Raw genomic sequence first — 26164 nt, 5'->3', positions numbered from 1 at the left:
TTCACTGAATGTCAGCAAAAATTCAAGCGGAGGGTGGAGTCAAAGCACCACCGGGTACGTCTGTGCATCTGTAACTTGAGCTTACAAAGTCATTAGCCTGTGCTCTGGCAAGGATTAGAGCATGCAGCTGGGGAGGTGAGCAACAAAATGGGCGCCTCCTCAGGGGTCATTAGACCAGGAAAGGGCAGCAAGCTCCCAAGTTATGTAAGCATGGCCAACACGCATTAGCAGTGTCTGGAGAGAGAGAAGCTGAAGCTCTCGGGGCCACCAGGCAGCCTCCCCCTCAGTACCAGTGCTGAGAGGCTGTGCCAGGAGTAACCAGCGGTCTTCCTGTTCAAGCTACCACGAGTGAAAGAGGCAGCTCACCACTCATTTGCACACTGCAACACAGGAAGTGTGGAGTACATGATAGCCACCTTTCTTGTAGTTCTTACTTTCACTCATGCCATGGGGCAAAATATGAGGTTAAAAGGCACAAAGGTACAGTTTCAATACTCATCAGCCAGATCCTATTTGGTGCCCTATTTAGGCCAAAGTTTTAAAGCAAGTCTTCCCAACACCTGAGGCCGAGGCAGAGGTTGCAAATGGGTTACAAGTAAACCACACTCTCCGCCCCTGAACGAGAGCCCTGGGTCCAAGAACCAGCCAGGTCCCAAATGGCACCATTTCCTCAGTGTGCCAAAGGAAAAGCTGAGCAATGATCTCCACACAGGACTAACCCAGGATTTACTCAGAGAGTGCACCTGTTTTTGTTCTAAGTATTTTTTTTGGAAGCAGCCTAAGAAGGAACGATGGCGAGATCTTGGTGCAATTCTCTTTCAGAATCTGTCATGCGGTGGATCTGCGTTGGTCTTCCTCTCTCACTGTTTTCCTCACCTATGAATGGCCATTAGTAGTTGGTAGTAATGCTATGAACAGTAAGTGACAAATAAATTCTAGGCAGGCTTTTTGTGCCTTAGCTCACCGAATTCTTAGAGTCCTTGATGGGAAGAACTACTACTATCATTCTGCTTCACAGATGGGAAACAAAGGCCCAGAGAGATGAATTTGTCCACCTGGACACCATACCCTGCTTTCCCTATGCCACTCACCTTTCCCCACCAGCCTATGTATCAATGGCCAACGTGCTTGTGTTCATGCTTTAAGGGTTATAAAAAACAAGAATGAAGAAAATGTGACAGAAATCCTACGTAGCTCAATGGCCTAATATACTTACTCTTGGCCTTAAAGAGAAAAAGATTACTGACCCCTGAATTCTAGGCCAGTGGCTTTTCAGAGCATGGTCCCTAAGTCCACAGCAGCAAAAGCACCACGAAGAAATGCCAATTCTCAGGCCCCAACCCAGACGGAATTAAATCAGCAACTCTGGGGCGTGGGGAGCAGGCAGCCATCTGTGCTCCAACGAGCCTTCCAGGTGATTCCGATGTCTACTCCAGTCTGAGAGCTGCTGATCCAGGCAGACGAATGTCGTCACTAAGGAGTACCACCGTGCCGTCTGTATAGCATGGCTCAGACTCCCTCTTGTGATACCATGTCACTGAAATTCCTCGGGCCTGGCCGCACCCTCCACACCTGCCGGTCAGCTCGCACCATAACCCTGCACACCCTTCCTCATGGTCTCCCCGTATTCACTCACGCTGTTTTCCCTCCTGGGCTGGCCCCCCACAGATCGCACCGATCATCCAGATGAGATTGGGCGCATTCAGGGTGGTATGGCCATAGACTCGCACCGATCATCCAAACCCGGCCAGCTTGCCAGGCCCCAGCTCCACTCACACTGGCTCCAGATAGCTTTCCCTGCTTCTCCAGCTTGGGTGCCCCTCACTCGTCTGCAGTTTCAAACACGTGTCTGTCTACATAGGTTGTTCGCCAGTTGCTGTGTGTGATCTCATGACAACCTATAAGGGAACCCCCACCCCCTGCCCCCCATCACCACATGCATTCTGAGAGAAAGACGCCGGTCCTGGGGGCACAATAAACCACGTGTTGACCAAGCATGCTTGTCCTCCAGGCACTAGAGCACTTTTTTCAGCCCTTCCTAACCAGGGCTCCGTGAGCAGCACCCAGCCCTCCTTTTTTCCTCCATTCATACTGAGCCCCTGCTGCCATCGGGCCCTGGAGACTCAACGAACAGCAAGACAGAGATCCCAGCCTTGTGGGGCTGATGTTTTAAAGCCACCTCTCTAACTGGGAGCTACGCCGGGTCCTTAGGAAATGGTTGCCCTTCCTGTTTGAGAACTCATACCACTGAGTCAACTGTACCCCAAGGCTGAAGGGATTTTCCCAGGTCAAGTAAACTCGATGCTACACTAAAAATGACAGTCAGCAGGCAATTTTCTTTTACTACTTTAAGGGAGAACCCCAAATGCATACAGGAATTACCTGTTAACTTTCAGGCAGGAAACTCCACTCCACTTCGTCAATTAGCCCCCTGAAGAAGCTGCCCAAGGCTGCAAAGTTGAAGCAAGGGCAGGGCCAGGTATAAGAATGGAAGGAGCGGGCGCCTGGGTGGCTCAGTGGGTTAAGCTGCTGCCTTCGGCTCAGGTCATGATCTCAGGGTCCTGGGATCGAGTCCCGCATCAGGCTCTCTGCTCAGCAGGGAGCCTGCTTCCTCCTCTCTCTGCCTGCCTCTCTGCCTACTTGTAATCTCTGTCTGTCAAGTAAAATAAATAAAATCTTAAAAAAAAAAAAAAAAAAGAATGGAAGGAGGGCCTCAGCAGATTGTGGTGTGCTTCTCTGCCTTGGCCCTGGGGACAGTCAGAACCACTCACAGATGGCCCATCTGAGCAGCAAAGAAGATGGTTGAGAAACCCAAGCAAGGTTAAATTCTACCAGTTCAGAGAGACACAAATTTGGAATGAAAAGCCCTCTCATTTCAAGTTCAGAAAACAGTTCTGATTACCGAGGGCCCAGATTTTAAGTAAACAGGGAACTTCCAGGAATGTTCTTTTCTCCCATGGACTCTACTGTGTGGCACAGCAGCAGCTGTCTCAGCATACTCACAGCATATACACAGAACTGAATTAGAACTCATCTCTACTATTCCTACTGATAGAGAATTTTAAAGGACTTTTCAAAACCATTACCCAGGACACATCCCTAACTCCCACAGTAATAGCAGGGGGTGCAGGGCAACAGGATAGCAAACCTCACCGGAAGGTGCTTGCTTCATCGGTGACAGTCCCAACATTCATCAAGAGGATACAGAAAAAGAGTGATCAAAAAGCAGTAGATCTGGGTAAGAATCTGCCTCCAGACTTAACTGGAACTGCTTGCAAAACAGAGCCAATAGGCACAAAAACACAGTCTATCTCAGAAGGCCTTGCTGCCCATCACAGCAATGCCAGCCTGAGGCCACGACCCTGTCTGTCCTCCAGAAAGAAGTCTGTACCAAGTCTGTCAGCAATGAGCTCAACTTCTAGGCCCACCGCTGCCACTAACCACCCTGATCCACACCTCCTATATCCCTGTACTTCCTAAAAGCACAGCATTCACCTCCTTCCTCCCCATGCACTCATCAGCACGGGAAAATCTGGCATCCCCCTTTCCAAAACTGATCGAAGATGTCTGGCACTGAACGAAATGTGTCAGTTCTCTTAATTTAAAAAGTAAAAGCGTATAAAAAGACGCACACATCATTAGCCTTTAGGGAAATGTAAATTAAAACCACAATAAGATACCAGTTCATTCCCACCTGGACTGCCATACTCAACAATGAGAGCTCAGAACCAGTGCTGGTGAGGACGTCTAGAAGTTGGAACCTTTGCATACTGCGGGTGGGAATGTACCATGATGTAGCTGGTGTGGAAAATAGTCTGGCGGTTCTTCAAATGGTTAACCACAGAGTTACCATGTGACCCAGGCAACTCCACTCTTGAAATTCTCCCCAGAGAAATGAAAGCCTATGCCCACGCAAAAACTTGTACACGAATGTTCATAGCAATCTTGCTCATAATAGGCAAAAACCCGAAACAACTCAAACATCCATCAGCTGAGAGTCGGATGAAGAAAACACATACAATGGCATACTACTCAATCAATGGGAATAAGTTAGGTTCTGATATGAGCTCCAGCACAGCTGTTCCCCGAAAACACTATGTGAGGTGAAAAAAGGCAGACATAGAAAACTGCATATTGTATCATTCTATTTTAATGCAATGTTTAGAGGAAGCAAATCTATAGACACAGAAAGTACAATAGTTGTGCTGGGCTTGTGAAAACAGGGGAATTAGGAGGTGACAACCCAGCACACGGGGGTTATTTTAGTGGATAATGAAAACATCCCCAAATTAGTTGTGATGGATGCACAATTCTGTGAATATACTGAAAACACTGAATTATCCACTTTATGTGAGAGAATTAGAAGATAAATGAATTGTATCTCAATAAAACTGTTACTGAAAAAAGAAAAAAGAGAGCAAGCCCACCTCCAGAGCTGGAGGTAGGAAGAGGAGCTGTATGTGGAGACAGCTAGAGGAGCCCCAGGGGCCCCTACAAGCTCCCGCCAACACCCCACCCCATCTCCTCTTCCCCACAGCCAGGCAAGGCCAGGCTGTGTCATGACTAAAGACTGACCACAGGCCTACTAACCAAAGGAAATTACACTGAGAAATCTGCCACCAGCCACCAGACATGACTACTCTTATAAGATCCCCATCCACCTCAGAGGCCCTTCGAGGCAGCTTTGCGTGCCAGAGGCCAACTTCTCAAACCACCTGAGAACATACAGAACAACAGCTCTGCCCCAGGGGACACAGAGGAAGCAAGCAGTTCCTGCAGCAGCCTACCCAACAACCTTGCAGGGCCCATTTCTTACTTCAGGAGCATTCTCCTCAGATGATGAGTGAAGCTGGAAATGGCTGTCCTTTCAGGAGCAATGCCAGTCCCAACCAGAGAAGTCAGCTTCTCCCAGAGCCCCACAGCCAATCCCCTCACAGCTTGCCGGTCCAACATTCACGTGGGACAGCTGTGCTCGAAGAGTCATTCCCACACCTTCTCTGTCCTAGCTACGCACGCCTTGAAGTGTGTTCTGTCTATCTAGAACCAGTGGCTATAGGCCAACCTTTCACCTCATCTTGTACAGTAACATTCAAGAAACCCTAAGTCAGCTGTGCTCCTCCATGTTGCCTTGGAAAATCCCACCCATACTTCACAACTGACCCCCACCTTCTGCATACAGCCTCCCATGGAAAACTCACAGCAGACTGTGCTTCACTTTTTTTTTTTTTAAAGTTGTATTTTTTTTTTATTTTAAATTTTTTATTTTTTATAAACATATATTTTTATCCCCAGGGGTACAGGTCTGTGAATCACCAGGTTTACACACTTCACAGCACTCACCAAATCACATACCCTCCCCAATGTCCATAATCCCACCCCCTTCTCCCAAACCCCCTCCCCCCGGCAACCCTCAGTTTGTTTTGTGAGATTGAGTCACTTATGGTTTGTCTCCCTCCCAATCCCATCTTGTTTCATTGATTCTTCTTCTACCCACTTAAGCCTCCATGTTGCATCACCACTTCCTCATATCAGGGAGATCATATGATAGTTGTCTTTCTCTGCTTGACTTATTTCGCTAAGCATGATACGCTCTAGTTCCATCCATGTTGTTGCAAATGGCAAGATTTCATTTCTTTTGATGGCTGCATAGTATTCCATTGTGTATATATACCACATCTTCTTGATCCATTCATCTGTTGATGGACATCTAGGTTCTTTCCATAGTTTGGCTATTGTGGACATTGCTGCTATAAACATTCGGGTGCATGTGTCCCTTTGGATCACTACATTTGTATCTTTAGGGTAAATACCCAATAGTGCAATTGCTGGGTCATAGGGCAGTTCTATTTTCAACATTTTGAGGAACCTCCATGCTGTTTTCCAGAGTGGCTGCACCAGCTTGCATTCCCACCAACAGTGTAGGAGGGTTCCCCTTTCTCCGCATCCTCGCCAACATCTGTCATTTCCTGACTTGTTGATTTTAGCCATTCTGACTGGTGTGAGGTGATATCTCATTGTGGTTTTGATTTGTATTTCCCTGATGCCGAGTGATATGGAGCACTTTTTCATGTGTCTGTTCGCCATCTGGATGTCTTCTTTGCAGAAATGTCTGTTCATGTCTTCTGCCCATTTCTTGATTGGATTATTTGTTCTTTGGATGTTGAGTTTTCTAAGTTCTTTATAGATTCTGGACACTAGTCCTTTATCTGATATGTCGTTTGCAAATATCTTCTCCCATTCTGTCAGTTGTCTTTTGATTTTGTTAACTGTTTCCTTTGCTGTGCAAAAGCTTTTGATCTTGATGAAATCCCAGTAGTTCATTTTTTTTCCTTGCTTCCCTTGCCTTTTGCGTTGTTCCTAGGAAGATGTTGCTGCGGCAGAGGTCGAAGAGGTTGCTGCCCGTGTTCTCCTCAAGGATTTTGATGGATTCCTTTCGTACATTGAGGTCCTTCATCCATTTTGAGTCTATTTTTGTGTGTGGTGTAAGGAAATGGTCCAATTTCATTTTTCTGCATGTGGCTGTCCAATTTTTCCCAGCACCATTTATTGAAAAGGCTGTCTTTTTTCCATTGGACATTCTTTCCTGCTTTGTCGAAGATTAGTTGACCATAGATTTGAGGGTCTATTTCTGGGCTCTCTATTCTGTTCCATTGATCTATGTGTCTGTTTTTGTGCCAGTACCATGCTGTCTTGATGATGACAGCTTTGTAATAGAGCTTGAAGTCCGGAATTGTGATGCCACCAACGTTGGCTTTCTTTTTCAATATCCCTTTGGCTATTCGAGGTCTTTTCTGGTTCCATATAAATTTTAGAATTATTTTTTTTAACTATTTTTATTAACATATAATGTATTATTTGCCCCAGGGGTACAGGTCTGTGAATCATCAGTCTTGTACACTTCACAGCACTCACCAGAGCAGATACCCTCCCCAATGTCCATAACCCGACCACCCTATCCCTACCCCTGCTTCCCCCAGCAACCCTCAGTTTGTTTTGTGAGATTAGTAAGAGTCTCTTATAGTTTGTCTCCCTCCTGATTCCATCTTGTTTCATTTTGAAGGGCTTCTTTCCTCCTGCTCTTTAGGATAATCCTTCCTTTCATCTCTTCTCTAGGGGCATAAGCTCCCAAAAGACAGGAAATGCCAGGCATGACCCTGCCCTGCATGCAGTGGATGGTCATTAAGTGTCTGCTAGATGGAAGGGCAGGATGGCGGAAACGAGATGAAGAAACACAAGTGAGCAGTAATCCCCAAGACCTCCTCCTGGTGTGAACCACAGAAAAGCCTGGCACTCCGATTCTATATTTGTCCCTTCCCTGCCGTGAGTTTTTGCCCAAAGATCTTGTCACACAGCAGTGGAAAATCACTGTGCCCTTGAGGAGATGGGGTTCAACTATAGAGGATACGGTGGCAGTGAGGTGTGAGAAGGAAAAGAAAACAAAAACAAACTCCTGACCAAAATCCCAGTAGGGGAAGTGGTTGTAGGAACGAAAAGGTATCTAAGACGAGAGATGGGAAGGCCAACAAGCAGTGGAGGTGAGGGGTCTGGACCCTTGGGGGAGGCTGCTGGTGTCATCACCGGTCATCCAAGAGGATCTGAGGAAGACACCAGAGGGGTAGTGAGTGAGGAAAAACGAACGAACACTTGCTCCCAGGCTGGGAGATCTCGGACCTGCAGCTTGCTCTGCCCATTGGCACTGTGTGACCCCAGACAAGTGTGATTCAGTGCTCGCATGGCAGACATGGGGGAGCTTGTAGCAGCACAAAACACTGTAAGAGCTGGAAGGGTGGGAGCTGAAAGACCCGCGTCCCTGGTTTTCAAACCGTGTCTCAAAGGACTCTGGGGTTCCCAGAGAGGTTTCTAGCTATGAGGGTCCCCAGATGCTTTCATTTGAATTTTGTTTTTCTTCTTTAAAAAAAAAAAAAAATCTGTCAGAAAAATTTTTACACTGTAGAGACTCAGAACAAAACTTCCCTAGCTACTTCCGTATGCATGGAGTTTGAACTTTGAATTTCTATGCTATATGGTCAGGAAGTTAATGCTTGGCAGCAGGCTCATTTGCTTATTTTTTCTATAAAATTCAGGGTCACGTATCTACTCATATAAAATTATATGACAGAGAACTGATAGCCTAATTAAATGCTAGATGAGGGTCAGTCATAAATTGTAAGTTTCAGAGGCTTCTTGTCTGACTTACTATAAGCAGTAACAAGTGTCTTAAGATGATGTTAACAATTTAACTCTAAACCAATTGCCTACTACTTCTCAATTTGCATTAAGGCCAACATGGAGAGTTTGGTAAACTGTTTTTAAGTTTAGACTGTAAGTCTAACCCCTCCAGGGGTTAGGAGAATGAAAGATGGGAAGAAAAATATACATCGATGGCATTACTGGAGTTAAGGAAGAGAGATGGTCTGGGGAGACATTCTTGCTCTAAATAGGGAGTTCTCACATTGTTAAAGGGAGAAGCGGAGGAGGACAGAAGGAAAAGCAAAGCAGAGTTTTCCTCCAAAGTGAGTCCAAAGTCCTGGGAAGTTGCTCTGAGGTTGTTCACTCCCCTGGTGGGCCCAGAAACATAGGCCTGGTACCACCGTCTTGAGACCAGTGGTAGAATCCACTCAGCAGCAGCCCCAAATATGAAGTCGGTTATCATAATCTTGACAGTTGTGATAACCGCTGAGCTCACCTCTCATCCTAGGGAGCAAAGGAGCTCAGGAACCAACCAAAGGCGCCGGTTCAAACAGGTACAAACAGAAGTCCTTCTTCCCTACTTTCGAGACCTGATCCTCTGATGAATTTTAGTACTTTTCTTTATAAACAGGAAAAACACATTCTCGGTGAAAACAGCCTGCTCCCTTTAGACCTGGTTAAACAAGTCTTATTTTGAGTAACTAGCTGAAAAATATCCACTAAAACAACACGCCTTTAAGATACTTGGAGGTTTTTTAATGTCTGGGTTGTTGTGCTGTGTTGTGTTGTTTGTTTTTAAAGTCTGGGTTTTGAATGGCCAGTCCCTTTTACATTTGAAGCAATCAGAGCAAGACTGTCCTGTGCCCAGAATTTTCACCTTATTATGCTCCACCTGCATTCTTAGTGTGGGCAGGGAAAGGAAAACCTCCAACCCCACCCATCTGAAGTGGGTTTTTGCCTGCAGCTACACCGCCCACAGAGTGTAGTTCAGGGCTCCATATCTGGCATCAACAGCAAAATAAGTTTTCAAATACAGTAATAAAGCTAATGACTTTGTGTCTAGAACAGGCAGGCCCTCCTTGCTGTCAACCCTATTCTAGCTACCCCCCCCACCAACTGTACTTCTGGCCACTCCACCAGGGGGCGCCATGGGGAAGGGAAACAGCTGGAAATGAACACTTAGGATCTTACTCTCACTGAGCCATTAGGGTGTGCAGGATACTGGCAGGTGGATCAAGTACAAGGGGGACAAGGGAATAAGAAGAAATCTGTGGCTGCTGCAACAGAGGAGATCTTCACATATTCTGTGAGTTTCATTCATCAGGCCCATAGGTTATTCACAGTTGAATTTTCCACCCACAAAAAAATGAAACCACAGCAAGTCCAAGAATTCTGAAAACATCTATTAAACCAAAGCAAAAGGCATAACTCCCTGAATAATAAAATAAGCTCCTTTAGTCCAGGGATTTCTCAATCCCTGGCGTAACTGACATTTGGGGCCAGATAATTCTTTTTGTTATGGGCCACTGTCCTGCACATTCTAGAATGTTCTCTGAACTTCCGCCACTAGATGCCATTAGAACCCTCCGCTCCCAACTGTGACAATCAAAAATGTCTCTTGACATTACTGAATGTTCCCTAGAGTAAGAAGCACCATGGTTTAGAATCACCACCTTAACCAATTAGCAGGACCTTATCTACTCGGAAGGGAGACACTCCGAGAAGGTCAACTGAGGGGAAGAGGTTGCATAGCAAGGAGAAGCAAACCAAAGTAGATTCAGGAATCAATCACTAGCCCTGACGATGAGGAGGCACAGACCCTGTGCTAAGGCTGAAGAACGCAGGAAGAAGAGAGGGCAGCTGATTCCTGATGTTGTCCCAACCTGACTGACAGAGGAGTCTCATTTTCTTTCACATCCTTCAGTGCCAACACTATACCGGCACCAATTGAGAAGTTCATTCCTAGGCTGGCAGTGCCCCCCATTTACCAATTAGTATACGGCACTGGGGCCCTGCTCCACAAAGACCCTTATCTATAAATCAGCAGGCACAGGGAAGAAGTCTTTGAGAAGACAAAAACTGGACGATGCTACATCAGTCTTTAAAAACAGCAGGATTGTCATCTGGCTTCCAGCCGAAAAAACCAGGAACACACATTATGACAGGTCGATAATGAGTAAGAAGAAAAAAAGGAACGGTCTGTGGAAAGATCACAGTGTGTAAATTTGTTAGGTAGGGCTCCTCAATGTTAAAAGAAAATGCTCAAAAGATTCACTTTCACTCAAAGCCAAAGGACAATAAAGCTACAAAAAGAATTTTATGGTAAGTACACAATAAACTTTTTTCTCTGAGAATCAGACTTCTGGAAACTTCCTGTATCTTGAAATACCCAAAATGGAATCAGTAATTAAAAAAAAAAAAGTCAAAAATAACCATCAAAATCACTTTCAAAAAAGTGGGGAAATGCCCTCAAGAAAAAAGCTCATTATTCAGTAAATGCTCCCTGAAGCCAAGAAACCAATCACCCTACTCCAGGACCCTTGTTCTCCAGCTGAAGGAACACAGGCTGGGTGCTGGCCTGCCCCATGAGTGTTCCAGTTGCACGGTCTGCAGAAATGGGATGGCCCTCTGAGCACTTGACTTGATGAAGACCACCAGCTTAAATTTTTTTTTTTTTTTTTTTAAACCTAGCTGATGAGTAAGAAGGTGCCAACACATACACTTGGGCCCACACACAGTCTCAAGTGGCCAGTCTTCAGTCTTATCCAATTTAAACCTTAAAATGAATTTCCCATTGCTTCTAAAAGGGGGCCACAGTAAATCCACATGGAGCACAGAGCCCCAAGCTTTGGCAGATTCAGGTCAGAAATGCTCCAGGACTAGATTTTCTTAGGGAAAAGCTCAACCATCTGATGCTGGTCAATAAGCTGACTTATCCCCCAATTATCAGACTAAGATCAACTCTCCTAAATACATCAAGTAGATCCTTGGGTCAATCCGACTGCAACCTGATCACAAGCCCTCCGATGACACAAATGATGAATTAACTCAAGCTAAAATGAAGCCCCTCGGGAGAGTTTCCTGTCCTCCAAGTTAAAGACTGCCTAAACCAGGGACTCTCAATCCTGATGACTTAGTAATCACCTGGATTCCTTTTTAAAATATACAGATGCTCAGGTCTCGCCTCCATCTGAGATGTGGCCTAAGCAGGGGTATTATTTTTAAGCTGCCTTGGTGATATTAATACCCAGCCAGACATGAGAAATTTTATATCCTTGGAAAGATGTTCCTTTGATTAAATCTATGGTTCCTATCCAGTGAGACCCCAAATGTGATCTCTCCCAATATTTCAAAATATAAACTCTCTGCTCTCTACAAATGCTGACCGACTGGTTTACCATACAATGCTCTGCAGGGCACACTGGTTTTCTCCTTAAAGAATTGCAAGCTCGTCTTCCCAAGCCAATCAACAAGGAACCCTGCCCAACAAGGCAGCCTTTCAGGAAGAGCTAGCTCACCATAGAGCCCTGTTAGATTACCAGCAGCCCATGGAAGAACTTACTGAGAATAATACTGGACTGTTAGGGCTTTTATTAACTTCTCCTTGGCCTCTGGCTCCAAAGAGGAGAAATTACTTGAGGCTGTCTACCAATGCTTCTACTAATCAGCACCTCTATTAACCTTGCTACTCAAAATCTCGTCTGTGGACCAGTAGCACTGAGATGTCTGTAGTTAGAAATGCCAAATCTGAGGTCCAACTCCAGACCAAACGAATCAGAGCTGGTGTTTATAACAAGATTTCCAGGTATTTGTTTGCACACTGAAGTCTAGCATGCACTGCCCTTTATTTCATCTGGGATAGTAAGAATGGGGGCCAGACACTAATTTCAATGGAGATGACAGAGAATATGGCACAAATTCCCTTTTTTATAATGTACACAGAACTCAGTGATTTGATAAGATGTCTGAATAAATGAGATGAGGGCCACTAAGACCAGTGTCTTACAAACACTCCTATTACGTAAGATCCATCTAGCTATGGTGACACATCTATGCAGACGGCATCGTTTTCTCATTGTGAACTACGAGCACACAGAAGACAATCAGTCTTTCTAATGGTGGGGTATTGATCCATTATGCTAAAACCAAAGACACCATATGGAAACAGGTCTTTCAACTTTTAACTCTGATACAGCAAATAACTCTATATAGCAAGTCACCTCAGGCAGCTTCTCCACACAGAGTTTGCTCCACTTAGAGTTAGATATCGCTGGGGTTGTGCTCTTGTTGTGTTAGAATTGCTTAGGTGCTCATTTGAGAATATCCATTTACCAGTCACTACTATTTCCCAGCTGACTTCCAAGTGAATAGACTCCACATGAGGTAACCAGTTTCCTAAGGTGCCTTCATTCGGCCTAAGATGATCTCGACCAATACTGAGTTTCTGGAAATGCCTCTGATGAGGTCGGATGTTTTCTGCGGGCACATGCTGACTTTCTATCATGGAAAGACTTGCAAAGCTTTGCTGAAAGAAACTATATTTGAAGGATGACTTAAAGTATACACAATCCACTTACTGTTGTAGACTGACTTTGATCAACCTTTTGTGACAAATTATCTTTAACATTCTCTCTCTCCCTCACGATCCCTCTCTCCCTCCCTCCCCACCCCTCACACACACACGTCTTAGAACTTTTTAGTCATCTCTTACACATATATATGACCAAGATGGAACATTAAAATAAAATCACATTTCATTTTTGTGAAGTTTCTGAAGTTCACTCATTTTGAGATCATCTTTGCTAATGTTCAAAATGATAAATGACAAATGACCTTTTGCCCACTTAGCCTGTAACAACATAACATTTAATTTAAATCTGTAAGGAAAAAAGTATGGTTTGTCTATACAAGCAATTCCAGAAGTACATCCTTATTAGTACACATATGATGTGGGAACCAATGTAGCTTCAAGACCAGATAATAATCTAGTTAACAGCCATGGCATCAACAGAAGACAAGAAACTGCCCCATGTTTGGCTTTCGTACATCTGAATTTAAAAACAAACCCATTGGTTTATAAAGGGAGGACTCTTTATTTCCTCTGGATGTGTTTTCCTCCAGAATGTGTGCTCCAATTTGTAGAAAAAACCACCAAGCGGACTATCCTGCCCCTGCATCACAGCACTTGTGGGCCTCCTGGAGGAGGAAGGATAGCATCTAAGCTTTCGTGGTGGGGGCTGCTGGGTTTCTTGCCGGAGGGCTTGGGGAGGGGCACTCTCACTCTCTTCTTGTCCCCATGGCTTATAAGGACAGGGCTTCCCTACCCAGCAGAGCCCTCCCCGGCTGCCAGGCCCCCACCTGCACAGATGTGTGGATCCCACCCAGGGCAGATGGGAAAGTTGTGCACCCAAGACATGTCTTCCAACCATGTTTTCCTCTAATGGAGCTGGTACTGCACTTCAATCTTCGTCTGGTTTCTTCTATTTCCTCTAGTTCAGAACCCAGAAGGGAGGAAGGGTGTGATTAACTGGCATCTCCAAACCCCCTTAAGTTTATTTTTGTATTTTTTTAGCGTTTTGTTTCTAAATATCAGGGTAAGGCAGGTGGTTTCCGGCAGCTATTTGAAAGCATGTCTCCAAAACAACACATTGCAGGTGTAGGACTCTCTCATCCTAATAAATTAAAAGATGAAATGACTATAACAGTCATAATATTTTCTTTTTCTAAATATTGATTTTTAAGAAATACTGCAAGATATGCCAAAAGAATTCTGATCAGATGAGTGCAACGTTTGGCGAGAGAGAAGATAATCTGGAGGAGAAATGGCAGAATTGTCAGATCAATGGTCCATCATTAAGACTTTGACCTGAATGTTCCAAATGCATCCTGCCTATAACCCACAGTCCATTAGGGATATAAATAAACATTTTTTTTTATTGTAACATATCATCTCAAAAGCCTCATGGCCTAGCAGTGCAGAACACTCCTGCGAATGCCACTAACCATGATCGTAGCTCTTGATAAACGCTAGTGGGCTTTCAAACTCGTCCACTTCAAAAGGGATCTGAGACTATGTATGTAAATACATGTTTTATTTAATGGCCTTCAAAAAAAAAAAAAAAGGTTAAACAGACATCACTGCTGTTTGGAATGAAAGCTTAGGCAGGATACTCTCTAGAATCCTCAGGGCACGAGAGCTACCAGATGTGAACTGCTAGCTTTGGAGATTTCTAACCCCTGGATCTGGCCTGACCCTGACCGCATGTCTTGGAAAGAAATCTTCAGAGCAATGCATATTTGACCTAAAATAGAGGCACTTAAAAAAAAAAAAAAAGTGGGGCAGATAAAAACCTCTCACTGGGTTTACTATAAACCTGGCAAAGGCTTTGCTGATTATACCGAATGCATCCAAGAGGACCTAGAGGAGAAAGTTCTCATCTAAACAGAAAGAATACTCATCCAGGCATCTGAAAAAACAGTCAGATTTTATTCAATGACCCAGTGAAATGTAACTGCCATTGCTTCCCTCTTCACGAGAGCTGCTAGGAAAAGCTCAGAGCCAGTATCACCGTCCCCTTCCGGGAGGTGAACGGGTTCTGTGTGTACCTCATTCCTGACTCTTATTTTCCTACTCTGTTTTACTTCAGGCCTCATTTTTTTTTCCTGACTAAATTTTACATGTATTTTTTATCTTCCTGTAGTATTTGTTAATCCCTTTTGGAACAAATCATGGGAAGCAATTAAACAAAAAAGAACAAGACAGCTGTAGTAGGTAGAATACTGTCCACACCCTCAGCCCCAAGAACCTGCTGATTACATGGCGAGGGGAGTGGAGGGCATGAATGGGAGTGAGGTTGCTAACCAGCCCACCTTAACACAGGGAGACAGATGATCCTGGAATATCCTGGTGGGCTCCAGGTCATCACGGGGCCCTTGAAAGTAGAAAAGGGAAGCAGAGGGGAGGCTTCTAGCCAGGAAGTCTTAGACTACTTACTAGGTTGCTTGTTTAAAACCAAGGACCCTGCTTTAACCAGTTTGGTAATTTGGTTTCTCCTACTAACCTCTGGCTCTACTCTAGTAGTAAGAGATTAGGGATCTTAGAAGGAGGGAGTGCTCTCTAAGGAAGACAAGAGCACAAGAAGGAGCCCCAGGAAGGGACAGTCCTTGAGGGCCAGTGAGAAGAGGGGAAGGAGGTGTCTCGGGAGGGCCTGGGGGCACCACCCTGTTCTGGTTCCCACCGAAGCCGATTTTCGCCATAAGGACACAGCATCACTGATTAACAGGATGTAAGACAGAGTTTGGAAGGCTTCTAGAAAAACTACTACAGCTGAGCCCCTCATCTACAGATATGTGAAGTGTGGATGGGGGACAGGAAGCAAAGGGAGGGAAGACTGGGGTCGCATGCCCCATGAGTCACGTATGCTGACCACAGGGCTTCCCTTCTGGACCCTGGTTGTCACCAAACTCTCTGCACCATGAAAGTGGGACAGTCCCAGTCACCACAGCAGTCAAGAGCCGGCAGTCATCACCTTAACACATCCTCTCAACCTACGAGGTGGGTGCTATAACTGCCTCCACTTACAGTGGGGGAAACTGAGGCATGAACTCCTCAGTCTATTCAGGGTTAACCCAGCTACCAAGTGGTAGAGCTATTACTCTAGCTGCTGAGCTTCTTAACCAGCACTCTAGGATACTTAAGTACCTGTCAGTGACATCTAGAAGGTACCCAAACTTATGAAATGAATACACAGACCAACCTTGAAAGAAAACCGAAGGGACTGAATCACTTGATGGGGCATCTAACAATAAGCACTTAATAAATGTGAACTACTTTCCATTGCGGGTTGGGCTTTTGCCCGCATTTCTTCAAGGAAACCCTATATGCCGGCTACTTTCAAGTGAGAAACTAGAAAGGTATAGAAAAATCACCTGGACGTTTTTCAAAAATCAAAAACAACAAACAAACAGCCCTGTGCAGAGGCCTCCCTTATCCTCTATTCCAAATTCTGTTTTTAATCATTCTGGGTTAGGCTTCTAATGGGCGATTTTTAAAAGAAAACAACTTCCCAGATGATCCTGCAAACACCCGCTCACATCCTGCCCCCAGCCCAGCCGGCGAAGCATCCCTCCCTTGAGGCATCTCGGCTCTCGTGACAGAGAACCCAGGATGGAAGGAGCACTGGAACCTCATGGTGGGGACTTAAAGATCTGAGGAACGACAAATAAAATTAGAGCAGTGAGCACACTATTGAGCCACTAGAGCCAGGCAGGCGGGCACAGAGCAAGAAAGCAAATGCGCGCACAAACACACACCCTGAAACTACAGAGGCCAGCCGGGGTAAAAGGAGAGATTACTGACACATGTCACCATTTAGAAAGACCTATCCATCTTACTATTGTTCTCTTGTGATTCTATCCAGGTGACATCAGAGTAGCATTTTAGACTATTGTCCATAGCACAAAAATTGGATGGAAGGGCAAAGAGAGGTCAACTAGAGAAGGAGACCCCATCAGCTGAACATTCACAGAAGGGCTCCATGGGGGCTCTCAGGGTCCTGCGTATCTCAGAGAAAACACTGAAGGTTTGAGAGATGCTTCTTACCCTTGGAGACAAGCCCCAGCCCCCCTAACACTCATCCAGGGGGCAGCAGAGAATGCTCCTGATGGGATGCCACCCAAGGCTCAGTAGCGACAGGGCCCAAAGACTCAGGGACTGGAGAGAAGCCCCAGGAGGTTGCCTGGGGCCTGGGACCTGAATTGGATTTCTTTGTTCATTAGCCCTCATTTCTACAACTCCAACTAATGCCAGGCCCCAGGGTAGACACTAGTGGACAGAAGGTGACTAGAACGAAGTTCTTGAAGCCATTGGCTCCAAGTAGCCAGCTTAAGGAAAGGTACAGGACACTTGAGATACTCAGCTTGTCTGCAGTTACAGACCTGGGGGAGAATCGCTCTGACCTGGAGGGAGGGACCACGATGCAGACTTCCAGGACCTGGGGCAGTGCTTTGAACCAGTCACCTGACATTCCAAAGCTCTGTTTTATCTGTCCTTAAAATGAGGCAGCAGAAATAGGGATTAAGCCCCTGCCATTTTAAGTATCAAAGGAAAGGATCCGGTTTTTATTTGCTAGCTCCTTGAATTTTTTAATGATTCAAGATGACCAGAATATGATCCTGGAAGAGGGTGGGGGGCAAGAGATTACCGAAACTGACTTACAGTGAGAGAATTATAGATAAATGAAGCCATTATGCAAACACAAAACCACCGACGTTCAACTGCACCCCCTCCATTTTATCCCTTGTCTCAAATATGCTAAATTCATGTCACTTGCCTCTCATAACCACTAGATTTATGAGTCTATTAAAAAAATGTTATCATCACCCCATGTAAAAAAACTATGGTCATTATTATAATGATTTAAATGCCCACAGCAGCATCTGGGGGGAATTTATTAATACCTTAGCAAAACGTGCCATGAATACACCATTGGTATATTTACTTTTTAAAAGTTCCCTGATTTGGGGGCACCTCGGTAGCTCACTGGGTTAAGCCTTTGCCTTCGGCTCAGGTCATGATCTCAGGGTCCCTCCATCGGGCTCTCTGCTCAGCAGGGGGCCTGCTTCTCCCCCACACCCTTGCCTGCCTCTCTGCCTACTTGTGATCTGTATGTCAAATGAATAAATGAAATCCTTAAAAAAAAAAAAAGTTCCCTGATTTTTTCCAGTGAGTTCCATGAATATTTAACTCACACTTTGACTGCCCCAATCAGCCCCCTCCCCCAGATTACAATTCAATTGGGCTGGGAAGGCCAGGAAACCATTACAATTTTAAGAATACCCCCAAATTCTAAGGTACAGCCAGAGTTGAGAACTACGAAGCTAAAGTGTCTGCCTTACCAGACAGATAATTAAAGTAATCAGGGAGAAAAGAGGGGGAACAACCCTGAGGAGGAGGGGGTTGGAGGAGGGGAGATGTGACGAGCCGGAGACCACAGGCCCCAGCTACACAGGGGACCACCTCGCATCTCCAGCTACCGGATAACTTATGGGAAGGCAGCCTTGGGTGGCCAGATTGGCCAGTCTTCTCAGAGAATCCAGAAACCCAGAGTTTTGGGTGAGATCTATTTGCAAATGGTGACACTAGTTTCTGTGTTTGTTTTTGTTTTAACTTCTCCATGGGCCAGAGTTCAAAGGTGTTAGAATCCTGCTCACCTGCTCGGTCCACATCATTACAGTGCCTGTCACTTTATCCCGATTGTGTAACCATTCTTAACTTTCTCAACAGCAGCCAGTATTGTTCTTGACCAAATACGAATTTCTGGCCATGTTAAAGGCTTCAGAGCCCCAGCTTTTACAGTCCATGTGCTCTACCCAATACAACTTGGGAATGAGTCACACCTAACTGCCAATCCTAAGGAACTGGAAAGGTGACTGGTCCTAAGTCATCTAGGGAGAGATGCAGGCCCCAGCATTCTGAAAGTCTAAGTGATCTGCCCTGGGCCACCAAAGACTTCTGGAGGTAAGGGTGACCCAACCTGTCGGCAGTTTGCCCTGGAAATTCCCTCCCCAGGAGAAACCCTCTCATTACCAGCAGAGAAGGATGGCTGGCTACCCTAAATGAAGGACAGAGCCACACTCCCCTCCCTTGTGCAGGTACCCCATCCCCTATAATCTGGTAATTCTTGATATGTATATACATTTTGGTTTCACGTCTTGCTCCCTGTTAAGATTCAAACTCCTTGAATGAGGAGATTCAAGTCCTTCTGCAAACAATATGTGTTGGGAATAGTCCTCATGGTCCCTTGGTCAATGAAGATGCCTGCTGGTGTTGTCCTTGGAAAGCAGAGGCACTGCTGCTCTGCAATATCTCTGAAGAAGCTGCAGGCCTTGCCCACCCGCCCAAGCTTCCTCCTCAGCCCCCAGTAACTGCTTCACCACTTCACCAACACAAAGCAGGAAAAAGACAAAGAAATCAATCAGATGAGTAACCTTCAGCTGGCTGCTTTCTTCTCTCCTTGGGCCATGAAGTCTCCTTCCTCCTCTAATAAGGTCATGACCCATCATCAAGGGACGCGGCATCTAGTGTGTTCCCCATTCTCCACTTGAGAGCTACACCTCAGAAGGCAGCTTCTCAGCTGTGAAAGAGGTCGGCCTCTGTGATCCTCTCTCAGAAGCCTGCTTCAGAATTACTCAAGAGGGGGAGAGCTGAACCCGGAGTGTCTTGCATGGACGGAGGCCAACTAAAGTGGTACAAAGACTTGAGAATTAGATCCAGACTCGGATCTCAGCACTGGCGTGACTTTGCCCTGTGCATCTTTGGGAAGTTACAGAAACAGAGATCCTGTCTACTTTGCAAATAGTCCAGTCCAGTGGCCAGCCCCTGAGGAGAAGTGGGTGTCCCTGAAGAAGTCTCATGACTCCTCTAAGGAGCCCCAAAGGCCTCTGTGCATCAGGTGGGAGAAGTCACCATAACACCTGTTTTGAAAACCGACTATCTGCCTTCTCTGACCCAGTTTTATTCTGAGGCAGATAGTGGTTTTCCTATTGCTCTTTAGTTCCCTTTCTCAGAAGACACAAGCCCATCTGTGTGAAACGCAAAAAAATGCAGGCAAGTGTCAGCAAAATGTCACCACAGCTGACACGAAGGATTCCTCTATCTTGTCCATCAGTTTTGAGGAGGAGGCCGAGCTAAACTCAGTCACCAGAATGGATTCTCAGTACTGGTAATGGTAAAAAGGGCTACTTCAAAGAAATCTCTCTTGGGTTAGTACCTAAAAGTCTGAAATCCACTGAATTCCTTATAACCCATAATAATCCATCTCTCACAGCAAAACTCCATTTTATGATTCACTTCATAGAGCTATACGTTGGGAGATGCTGTATTTCAGAATTATGACCGAAACAAGACAAAACAAAAACAAAAACAAACCAACAATAAAATAAGCCCTGTGCTCTGATGTTTTACAATCTAAACAAGATAAAACAAAGCAAGATTTACACATGCCTGGGAAACAATTCACACTGACATAATTTTAAGCTAACTGTATCTGAGATTCAAGAAGAATAAATGTCTATACTATTCTTCTAGCATAAAACCTGTTGTGGCAGTTCGACTTTTCACATAAGAAAGTTATGACCTTAGGTCACTAGATAGAATTACACTGCTCAAATTTATTCTTGGCAAGCTCTTTGGGCTATAATCCACTTTATAAGGATAAACAAGTGGTAGCTGTCAAAATCTCACACACACTGCCACCACTCCCAGAATCAAGTCTGTCCATGCTATTCCTCAAGTAAAATGGGTCCCAATGAAGTCAAGAAATAATCCAAAAGTTCATGTAACACGAATTGCTACATTCTAACCTGGCAAGAGAAAGAGGTGTTGAAGAAATGCATTATTTAGGTCTGAGGCCTACTTAACAGCAATATCTCCATGTCCACTTCCTGGTTGTAAAATTGTACTAGAGGATGTAAGATGACACCATTGGGGGAAGCTGGGTTCAAGGGACACTCTGTTCTCTTTTTACAACTTCTCATGAAATAATTATATCAAAATAAAGGCTTTTAAAAAAGATTTATTGCTTATTTACATATTGCGGAAGATTTTTCATGACACAGAAACCCAAACTGCTTTCCCCATGCTCCCTGCTTCTGCTTATGGGTTCAGCATGGGACCTTCACCTAAATACTTTGAATAGGGTCTCCAGATGATTCTGAAAAACCTCCCCTGTTCAGTGAGAACCACCCCAAGAATGTCACCGTAAGTCACCAGAGACTTAAGATTGGAGAGAACTGTGTCCAAAATCTATAAGGAACTTAGCAAACTCAACACCCAAAGAACAAGTAATCCAATCAAGAAATGGGCAGAGGAAATGAACAGACATTTCTGCAAAGAAGACATCCAGATGGCCAACAGACACATGAAAAAGTGCTCCATATCACTCGGCATCAGGGAAATACAAATCAAAACCACAATGAGATATCACCTCACACCAGTCAGAATGGCTAAAATCAACAAGTCAGGAAATGACAGATGCTGGCGAGGATGTGGAGAATGGGGAACCCTCCTACACTGTTGGTGGGAATGCAAGCTGGTGCAGCCACTCTGGAAAACAGCATGGATGTTCCTCAAAATGTTGAAAATAGAACTGCTCTATGACCCAGCAATTGCACTACTGGGTATTTACCCTAAAGATACAAACATAGTGATCCAAAGGGGCACATGCACCTGAATGTTTATAGCAGCAATGTCCACAATAGCCAAACTATGGAAAGAACCTAGATGTCCATCAACAGATGAATGGATCAAGAAGATGTGGTATATATACACAATGGAATACTATGCAGCCATCAAAAGAAATGAAATCTTGCCATTTGCGACAACATGGATGGAACTAGAGCATATATCATGCTTAGCAAAATAAGTCAAGCAGAGAAAGACAACTATCATATGATCTCCCTGATATGAGGAAGTGGTGATGCAACATGGGGGCTTAAGTGGGTAGAAGAAGAATCAATGAAACAAGATGGAATTGGGAGGGAGACAAACCATAAGTGACTCTTAATCTCACAAAACAAACTGAGGGTTGCTGGGGGGAGGGGGGTTGGGAGAAGGGGGTGGGATTATGGACATTGGGGAGGGTATGTGCTTTGGTGAGTGCTGTGAAGTGTGTAAACCTGGTGATTCACAGACCTGTACCCCTGGGGATAAAAATATATGTTTATAAAAATAAAAAATAAAAAATAAAGATTGGAGAGAACTCCATGTTTGATCTTGGCTGCTGTGTAGAGAATTTGAAGACATTATGGCTGGAGCCCAGGAGACCAGGGAGGTGGTTCATGCAACTCTGGGTGACAAATGAGTCAGATAAAGGCCTCAGCAGGCTACTGGCAGTCATACTATGTAGACACCAGGAGCCAGAAACATTTAAGAGATCAAATCAGCATGACAATGGACAATGGCCAGTGGAGGGGCTGGGGAAGTAGAGGCTTGGATGACCATGAGACTTACAGCTTGGGCATGTGAAGAAAAGTAGGGTGTCCTTCATCAAGAAAGGAAAAGGGAGGAGCCGTTCTGTGAGGGAGGATGAAGAAACCTGCCTGAAGGTTCTACAGGGCAACAGTACTCTACGATCCACTGCTGACCAAACAGTCTTCTTCCTCAAGGGGAGAAAATCCCCCTTCTTGGTCTGACTGGTCTTAAAGAACCTGAAGATGCCCAACTTGGCACAGCTGATGAGAAGGACAGCTATAGCCCTGCCACAGCAGCCACTTGGCTCTGGTCAGTTCCTTCTCACATCCAACCACATATCCAGTCATCTGACCCCACAGAACTCCAGCTAGAAAAAGATGACCTAACTGAGATGCCTCCACAGGATTGAGAGGCTCTTCGATTCTAGCATTACCCGTGAAAGGAACTAAGTGCCACGGGGTATCAGACTTAAAAAGACATTCCCCACCCCCCAAATTGAACACCCTACAACAAATGTTTTCACATTTTTTCTCACCAGTAGGAGTTTAGGTTATTGGGGAATAGGAAGAAGGTCCTATACAAACACTTCCCAGATGGACAACCAAAGCTCAAGTTTCACTTAGAAATGAATTCCTTGGGGGTGCTCAGGTGGCTCTGTCAGTGAAGTGTCCGACTCTTGATTTTGGCTTGGGTCATGACCTCAGAAATTCTCTCTCTTTCCTTCTCCCGCTGCCCCTCCCTCTGCTCACGCTCACTCTCATTCAGTTGCAGCGGGGCGGGGGGGGGGGGCTTTCCTTTGAGGAAGAGAATTAAAACTCCAGGAACCCCTTCAACAAACAAACATTTCTAGAATCAACTACCAAGAAGTAGAAGGGAACTGAGAAATAGTAACTCCCTACTGCCTTCTCTAGAAAGTTTCCTTCTACAAGGTCACTGTGATCAGAGATTAATTAGCCTCTTCACCACGTTGCCCATTTTCCAACCCAGTCTTCACAGACAGGGCATTTTCAAATGAAACACTACCTCCTCAAGCCCTAAACACAAAGGGTTCCTCCCTCTGCCAAATCCTAGAGCACTCAGTATCTCTATTTGTCTTATTTCCCTGATTATGTTATTGGTGATGCTATATAAGGACTATTTCTTGAGCACTCGCTATGCACCAACTAGGTGCTTCATGTAAATATTAATTAATCCTCACAGCCAATGTAATACCCATTTCACAAATGAGGAATGCAAGACTGAGACATTACTACAGTGCACAGCCCTTACCCTCTGTGCTGACCCAGACAGCTCCTTCTGGTAAGCCCTAGTTTACTCCACATTACATGTTATGTGTGAGGTTTTTGTCCCCACAGCATCTAACACAAAAGTTCTGTCCTACCAGCCTCGGGAGGCCAGCATGCTCTTTAAGTCGATAATCCTATCTACCAGATCCCAGTGTTCCCAGGGGGATCAGAGTCTTGCCCAGGACTGGCACTGTCACCTCACTTCATCTGGACTCCTCACTTCCCTAACTTCTCTATCATCGCCATCATCATCACATGGTGACCATTCAGTTAGTATGTCATTGACCTGCAGTGTGAACAACACTGAGTTAAGTTTTCTGAAAACCATAGTAATCGTGGCTCTTATTACCCAGCCCCACTCCTCACTATACCCCAGTGAATAAATCGACATGGTTTTATTTATCAATGGACTTGTCATGAAGCTGGGTTTCTCCATTCAGGGTTGGTATAATTGATTATTTTGAACCTAGGTGCAAGGCTTCCCATTTCTTCCCAATACATTACTTATTGTTCCTGTGGTCCATTGTTCTAGGCCACTGGTTTTCTTTGAACTGTTTTTGTCGATCAAAACTCTACATGTCATTTTTGCCTCTGTAACACTTGTAACTTAGACAATTTTAAATTCAGATTCTTTCTGCAGCCACTATCACAAGATCCTGAGAGGAAAAGGTATCAAATAAAACATTAAACACCCCAGTAGTGGTAGGAAAACTGGAAAAATAACAGTTCAGATAAAACACCACTTCTCTAAGCTGCTTCCAGTGGAGGCTGAGGAGGGTGGGAAGAACTCCCACCAAGAAGTCATGCAGCTGCTCATTCCACTTTGCAATAATCTCCCCTGAAAAAATGGTATCCCCAATTAAAAAGGAGAGTTCCATATGAGAGGACATCAAAAAAGAAAGTCTGGGGACATCTTCTGACAAGAGATCTGTACATTCATGCACAAGCAGCATTTACCCCCACCATGGAGGAATGTGGTTTATGTCTTTGTTTTGGTAATGGCTTTATGGAGATGTAGTTCCCATCCATACAACTCACCCGTTCAAAGGGTACAGTTCACCAGTTTTTAGTATACTCAAAGAATTGGGCAATTATCACAGTAATCAGTTTTAAAACATTTCCATCACCCCAGAAGACACTTCATACCCTTTAGTTATCATACCCTATTCCCCATCCTCACCCCAAATCATAGGCAATCAGTAGCCCACATTCTGTCTCTAAGTGTGCGGACATTTCATACAAATGGAATCACAGAACACGTGCTCTTTTGTGACGGGCTTCTCTCACTTAGCATCGTGTTTTCAGGATTCATCTTTTTTTGTAGCATGGATTGGTACTTCGCTCTGTTCATAACCAAATAATATTCGACTGTACAGAGATACCACAGTTTGTTTATTCATCAATTGATGGCTATTATGAATAAAGATGTTATATCAACATCCATGGCCAGCTTTTCACATGGACATATTTTCATTTCTTGTTTTTATATTGAGGAAGAGAACTGCTAGGTCATTAGGTAACAAGTTTACCCAGGGGCTGCGCCACTCTGTATTCCCACCAGCAGTACAGGAAGGTTCTCCTTTCTCCACACCCTCACCAACACTTGTATTAGATCTCTTTTCAGTCAGTCATCCTCCTGTGCGTAAAATGGGAACCCACCCTGGTGTTGATTTGTACACCCTAAGGGCAAATGATGGTGAGTAGCTTTTCCTCTGCTAATTGACTATTTGTGTTTCTTTTTGGGAAAGTATCTATTCAGATTATTTGCCCTTTTTTTAATTGGATTGCTTGTCATTGTACTAAGTTATAAGAATTCTTAATATATTCTTAATGCAAGTTCCTTATCAGATATGTAACTTGGAAATATTTTCTCCCATTCTATGGGTATGAGTCTTATCTTCGCTTTTCAAAAACTGATTGTAATATTTTATTTGCTCTTTATAAATAAAATAATTTTATTTATTCATTTCTGTCCAGTTATAAAACATTAAAAATCCATTCAAATTAGTTTTCTAGCAATTCTTATCACCATTATCTGTGGTATTTTTTAAAAAACTAGGTGGGCACATCTCATGAGCTCCTTAATACATCACACTGCCATAAGATTCTTTTTAAAGACAAAACCATGACTCTTACAAATATAAAATGAACATCCATCAAAGATCATCTTTAGTTCATTAACTGAAAGGGAACCAGGATATTACAACAGATTCAAAAGAGAATACAAAGAATACACACATATGTAGGCAATCAGTAAAGTGGAAATAAATTTGTTCATATAAAACTGGCTTCTTGGGAGGATGGGTCAGTGGTACCTCCATTGCACAAAATTAATTTACATTTCTATGAACAAGGATCATTTCCATTACTATCAATTGCCAGATAGTTTCTTTCCCATAACTTACCAAACTAAAAACAGTTCAACGAAAATGAAAGGACAGAAAACCCCAAAGGGTGCACTAGATATTATATAATTCTTTTTTGCCTATTTCAGAGTCTTTTGCAATTTTTCCTGACCATATTTTTTTTTTCCCCCAGGTGGGTTATATCACTTAGAGCTCAATCAGGCGATGGAAATCGCACAGTAACTGAACAAGAAAATTGGATGTGAAAATCTTAATATAAACAACTATGAACTCCAACGAGGGACTGGAATGACAAGAGATGGACTAGCAAGAAGTAATGCCAGGAACCCTAGAGCATAGTGGTGGACCAG

General features: G+C 44.4%; 1 protein-coding gene across 3 annotated transcripts in view; it reads right to left on the bottom strand.

Annotated features, from left to right (window-relative positions):
• The window catches only part of MGAT5 (alpha-1,6-mannosylglycoprotein 6-beta-N-acetylglucosaminyltransferase), a 337061-nt gene that overhangs the window by 215917 nt on the left and 94980 nt on the right, over positions 1–26164 (bottom strand). Inside the window, exon 1 of one of the 3 annotated variants that reach the window (XM_013046749.2) lies at positions 3695–3884. The exons of the other annotated variants lie outside the window; for them this stretch is intronic. The gene's annotated coding sequence lies outside the window, so the exon portion shown is untranslated. Of the gene's footprint in view, positions 1–3694; positions 3885–26164 lie in introns of those variants that run through there. 3 annotated transcript variants of the gene reach the window in all.

The sequence above is a fragment of the Mustela putorius genome, unplaced genomic scaffold (assembly GCF_011764305.1).
Source record: "Mustela putorius furo isolate JIRA1106 unplaced genomic scaffold, ASM1176430v1.1 tig00003867_pilon_pilon_pilon, whole genome shotgun sequence".
NCBI classification, from domain to species: domain Eukaryota; kingdom Metazoa; phylum Chordata; class Mammalia; order Carnivora; family Mustelidae; genus Mustela; species Mustela putorius.
Note: the sequence above shows the minus strand (reverse complement) of the source record. Positions and strands in the feature narration are given on the sequence as shown.